Genomic DNA, 6,000 nt, shown 5'->3' with positions numbered 1-6,000 from the left:
AATTATTTTGCATCCTTCATTAGAAGCTGGAAGGAACATCTTAGACATTGTTTGTACTCATCCATCCACAAGTCATTGACCTTGTTAATTCTCAAGGTTGCTAGGTATTCATTTGTGACTTATAATATCAATGCAGCTGTATGTATTCCTTTTCTTTGTTTTATTCTATTTTGGTGGAAATATATAAATAAAAATAATTAAAAAGAAGAAAAAACATTTGGTCCAAAGGAATGTTAAAATGTTGGTTAGATTAGGATGCTTTCGAGACCTGACTTACACGAGGCTATCCAACTCTCTTTATAAGAAAGAAAGACATTTTTACCCTCCCCCCCCTTTTTATGATCTGACCGTCTTTGTCTTTTTTATTTATTTATGAAGTCAATTATTTAGCCCGTCCTCCCAAAGGAGCCCAGAACGGGGTGGTAGATTCAAAGGCAATGTTAGGAAATTCTACTTTACGGAGAGGGTGGTGGATGCCTGGAATGCGCTCCCGAGAGAGGTGGTGGAGAGGAAAACGGTGACGGAGTTCAAAGAAGCGTGGGATGAACACAGAAGATTTAGAATCAGAAAATAATATTAAATATTGAACTAGGCCAGTTACTGGGCAGACTTGCACGGTCTGTGTCTGTATATGGCCGTTTGGTGGAGGATGGACATGGGAGGGCTTCAATGGCTGGAGTAAGTCTTAACAGAGATTTCAGTAGTTGGAACCCAAGCACAGTACCGGGTAAAGCTTTGGATTCTTGCCCAGAAATAGCTAAGAAGGAAAAATTTAAAAAATTTAAATTGAATCAGGTTGGGCAGACTGGATGGACCATTCGGGTCTTTATCTGCCGTCATCTACTATGTTATGTTACTATGCTACTCCTTGGGGTTCCGGAATCTTTTGGTACTCTTTGGGATTCCGGAATCTTGCTATTCTTTAGGATTCTGAATGGACTGTTGCAAATGCGCTCCCGAGAGAGGTGGTGGAGAGTAAAACTGTTCAAAGAAGCGTGGGATGAACACAGAAGATTTAGAATCAGAAAATAATATTAAAGATTGAACTAGGCCAGTTACTGGGCAGACTTGCACGGTCTGTGTCTGTATATGGCCGTTTGGTGAAGGATGGGCAGGGGAGGGCTTCAATGGCTGGGAGGGTGTAGATGGGCTGGAGTAAGTCTTAACAGAGATTTCGGCAGTAGGAACCCAAGCACAGTACCGGGTAAAGCTTTGGATTCTAGCCTAGAAATAGCTAAGAAGAAAAAATTTAAAAAAATTTAAATTGAATCAGGTTGGGCAGACTGGATGGACCATTCGGGTCTTTATCTGCCGTCATCTACTATGTTACTATTATACTATGTTTCTGGAGTACATTTATAGTATGGGTAGGACAAATTTTAGTGAGGCATAAAGACTTTACAGCATAGACAAAAGGGTTTAGATTACAGCAATTACAGTATAGACATAACAAGCAGACTTACAAATACAGAGCAAAGAGTCCGTGTAAGAATTATAAAATTATGCGGGCACAAGTAAACTGAATTCTCAGTCAAAAAGGAAGCCCGTGTAAATTCCTCAACAAAGGTGACACAAGGTCAAACATTTTCTTTCCAAAGATCAGTGGGAGGATTAAGTGACTTGCCCAGAGTCACATGGAGCAGCGAGGGATTTGAACCCACAACCTCAGGGTGCAGAGGCCTTAGCTCTAACCACTGGGTCACACACTCCCCTGTTTGAACCAACTGTAGTCTTACACACCTTCCACGGCCATTTCCAGTGTGTAAAGGCTGAGCATGTGATCCCTGGCAATATAACCCACCGTGCCGTCATGCACACAGGGGCAAGCATCTTTGTGACCTGCCTCACACTGGGAGATCAGTTTGCAGCCTTGGTGAAACATTAACAATCATGTTTGCTCACCTCGCATTAAGTGTAATTTGCAACACAGTTTACCATCGTCAGATAAAAAGCTGCAAAGAAGTCATTACTCAAACCCTTTCTGTGACAAAACACCCTTTGGACTTGGGTTTGGAGAAGGCTGACGGCGGCAAAAAATGGCCTTACCGCAAAACGTTGACGTTTAAAGTTTATTTCAGTCTTGATATACCACATATCATGGAGCCTCCGTGAGGCTTACGTACAACATTTCACAAAAAGATCACCTATTAATGTGGAGCAGAAAAATCTTGCCAAGAACCTGCGCTGTCTTTGGAAGACATGATTTTTATATAATAACATAGTAAATGACGGCAGATAAAGGCCCGAATGGTCCATCCAGTCTGCCCAGCCATACATGCTCCATAAATTAATCATTTAATTTAAACGGTCCTTTCTCTTAGATGTTTCTGGGACAGAAACCTAGAGCCTCCATCAAAGCTCACTCCAGCCCATTTGAACCATCCCAGTCATCAAAACCCTCCCCAAGCCCGTCCTCAACAGAACGTCCAAATACGGGACACAGGCCGTGCAAGCCTGCCCAGTACTGGCCTTAGCTCTTCGATATACACTTCTCCCTCCGTATTCGCCGTGATAGGGGATTAACAGACCCGCAAATACAGAAAAACCGCAAATAACTTTTTCATATGTTATTCGCGGTTTTCTATTTAAAACCATCGTGAATATGGTGGAACCGCGAATAACATGGTGGGAGACCTGGCCTGTTCCTGAAGGAGAGGCAAAACACGGCGAAGAAAGTGCCGGGAATCAGCGATGTTCTCTGTAAACACTTGGAATCAGTGATTTCTCTATGCAAGCTGATGTAATTGGGGGGGGGGGGGGGAGGGAAGGGAGGAGCCAGCAGGCTAAAAACCGTGAATAATCGAAACCGCGATTGCTGAAACCCTGAATACGGAGGGAGAAGTGTATACCATTATTTTCTGATTCGAGATCCTCTGTGTTCATCCCACGCCTTTTTGAACCCTGTCACCGTTTTCTTCTCCACCACCTCCCTCGGGAGCGCATTCCACGCATCCACCACCCTCTCCGTAAAGAAGATCATTGATCTTGTAGGTGTTTGCTAGCTTAGATCTTGTTTGCCCAAAGCCTCTCATCAGTTCCGATGCCGGGAGGCTGTTCTCTGCATCTACGGTAGACTCTCTGTTAACCGGAACTCAAGCAAGCAGAAAAAAAAATCAAAGAAATGCTGTAATGCTTTAAATAAAAATGAAAATAAAATCAATTTCTGGTGGAAATTTAAGTGTAAACTTGGCACGCTACACCCGAGTACACCCACGCTTTAACTACCACATGTCCGGTAGTTTCTCTGGAACAGTTTATGGCATCAATAATTGATTTTTAGCATCCAATTATTACTCCTAATTGGCTTATTAATTAAATGACATGCGTAGAGGGCGGTCATGATTCAGTACCTTCAGTATGAGAGGCAGATGGTTGTAGTAAACCTATGTACTCTAGAATAGACTACTGCAACTCCCTATTTAATGGAATAGCTACAAAATAGTATTCTTGAATACCGCCCATCCAAAAAGTTCTCGCCTCCAGCGAGTCCAAAACTCAGCGATCCGCCTACTATACGGTTCCAACTTCTATGACCCCACCTCACCAGCGTTCCAAACAGAACACTGGCTACCTGTCAACTAATGCTGCATATTGAAAGCCCTGGTTATAGCTCACAAAAGATTCCACAACATAACCCCTATCTACATTACATCCAAGCTACACCAGTAGACCCCTAACCACTCACTGCACCCTGAAGCAGAGAGGCGACTATGCATCCCCCCAGGAAGATATCTCAAAATGGAAACAGCCCATAAGTGCTCCTACAGTCATTTTATCCCTTGGCTATGGAACCAGCTGCCTACACAGACAAGAGCGCAGAACCTAAGAATAGCTTTACTGGGTCAGACCAATGGTCCATCAAGCCCAGTAGCCCGTTCTCACGGTGGCCAATCCAGGTCCCTAGTACCTGGCCAAAACCCAAAGAGTAGCAACGTTCCATACAGAATCCCAAAGAATAGCAAGATTCCGGAATCCCAGAGAGTAACAAGATTCTAGAATCCCAAAGAGTAGCAACCTTCCATTCAGAATCTCAAAGAATAGCAAGACTCCGGAATCCCAGAGAGTAACTAGATTCTAGATCCCAAAGAGTAGTAACATTCCATGTAGAATCTCAAAGAATAGCAAGATTCCAGAATCCCAGAGAGTAACAAGATTCTAGAACCCCAAAGAGTAGCAACATTCCATACAGAATCTCAAAGAATAGCAGGATTCCGGAATCCCAGAGAGTAACTAGATTCTAGAATCCCAAAGAGTAGCAACATTCCATCCAGAATCTCAAAGAATAGCAAGATTCCGGAATCCCAGAGAGTAACAAGATTCTAGAACCCCAAAGAGTAGCAACATTCCATGCTACCAATCCAGGGCAAGCAGTGGCTTCCCCACGTTTTTCTCAATAACAGACTATGGACTTTTCCTCCAGGAACTCACTGTTGGCATTCCGAAGAGCCGTGAAAACCTTCCTCTTCAGCTGAATAGACACCAGCATTCAGACTCCTTTTTTCTTCTTTCTTCCTATATACACCCTGTTTTGTGACCAGTCTAGGCCTTAGGCCACTGTGTATGGTTTTTGTTGTAACCCGTTCTGAGCTTCCAGGAGGATGGGATAGAAATTGAAATAAATAAATACATATGAATTCATAAAAAAAAATTGGGAGCTATAAGGTTTTAAGTAGCACTCTGATTATAATGTTCCTACTGTTAGTGCTGATAAAAAAACCCCAAATTTTTTCAAAATACTCAAAGTATTGACTATATAGGTCTATCATAACAGGGAATATGTATACAGTGTTCCCCCATGAATTTGCGGTTCACGAACTCGCTCATTCACGGTTTTCTACGACTGCCTCTTCCTGTAGTAAAGTCGGGCTACACCAATCAGGAACTGCGTGTCAAAGCAGCTCATGATTGGCGTAGCCTGACTTTACTACAGGAAGAGGCGGTCGTAGCAGTCCGCGAGTGATTTTCTTCATCCGCCGGCACTCCAGCTGCCCTCTCCTGCATTTTGACAGGTGAAAAAAACGTATTTGCGGTTTTTCTAAATTCGCGGGGGTTCCTGGAACGTAACCCCCCCTGAATTTCGGGGGAATACTGTACACTACCAGTTTGATAACGTTATCACTTTTGAGGATCGGGAAGGGGGAGTAGATGTGGTGACAATGGTTAGTGTAACTGGGTTTAAGAAATGTTTGGACAAGTTCCCGGAAGAAAAGTCCATAGTCTGCTATTGAGACAGACATGGGGGAAGCTACTGCTCACCCTGGATCGGTACCATGGAATGTTGCTACTCTTTGATGTTCCAGAATCTTGTTATTTTTTGGAATTCCAGAATCTTGCTATTCTTTGGGATTCTGGAATATTGCTACTGTTTGGGTTTCTGCCAGGTGCTCGTGACCTGGATTGGCCACTGCGGAAACAGGAGACTGGGCTAGATGAACCATTGGTCTGATCCAGTATGGTTGGTCTTATGTTCTTATTTTGTGATTAAGCTCTCCTTTGATGCCTGTTTGGAAATATATTGAATTTCTTTTAGCTTTTTGGCTGGTTTTAATCTTCTATATATATAAAATCGGAGGTATGTGTGTGTGTGTGTATGTGCCGCGATCACGCAAAAATGGCTTGACTGATTTGAACGAAACTTGGTATGCAGATCCCTCACTACCTGGGGTGATATGTTCTGGGGGTCTCGTGGCCCACCCGCACACATGGGCGGAGCTACAAACAGATAATCAGATTTCACCCATTCATGTCAATGGAAAAAATGTAAAAAGCTGTGGGACCGATTTGAATGCAAATTGGTATGCAGATCCCTCACTACCTGGGGTGATATGTTCTGGGGGTCTCGCGGCCCACCTGCACACATGGGCGGAGCTACAAACAGAAAATCAGATTTCACCCATTCACGTCAATGGAAAAAATGTAAAAAGCTGTGGGACCGATTTGAACGAAACTTGGTATGCAGATCCCTCACTACCTGGGGTGATATGTTCTGGGGGTCTCGCG

This window comes from Geotrypetes seraphini, chromosome 6, assembly GCF_902459505.1.
Source record: "Geotrypetes seraphini chromosome 6, aGeoSer1.1, whole genome shotgun sequence".
Taxonomy (NCBI): domain Eukaryota; kingdom Metazoa; phylum Chordata; class Amphibia; order Gymnophiona; family Dermophiidae; genus Geotrypetes; species Geotrypetes seraphini.
The sequence above is the reverse complement of the archived record's forward strand: the minus strand, read 5'-3'. Positions refer to the sequence as shown.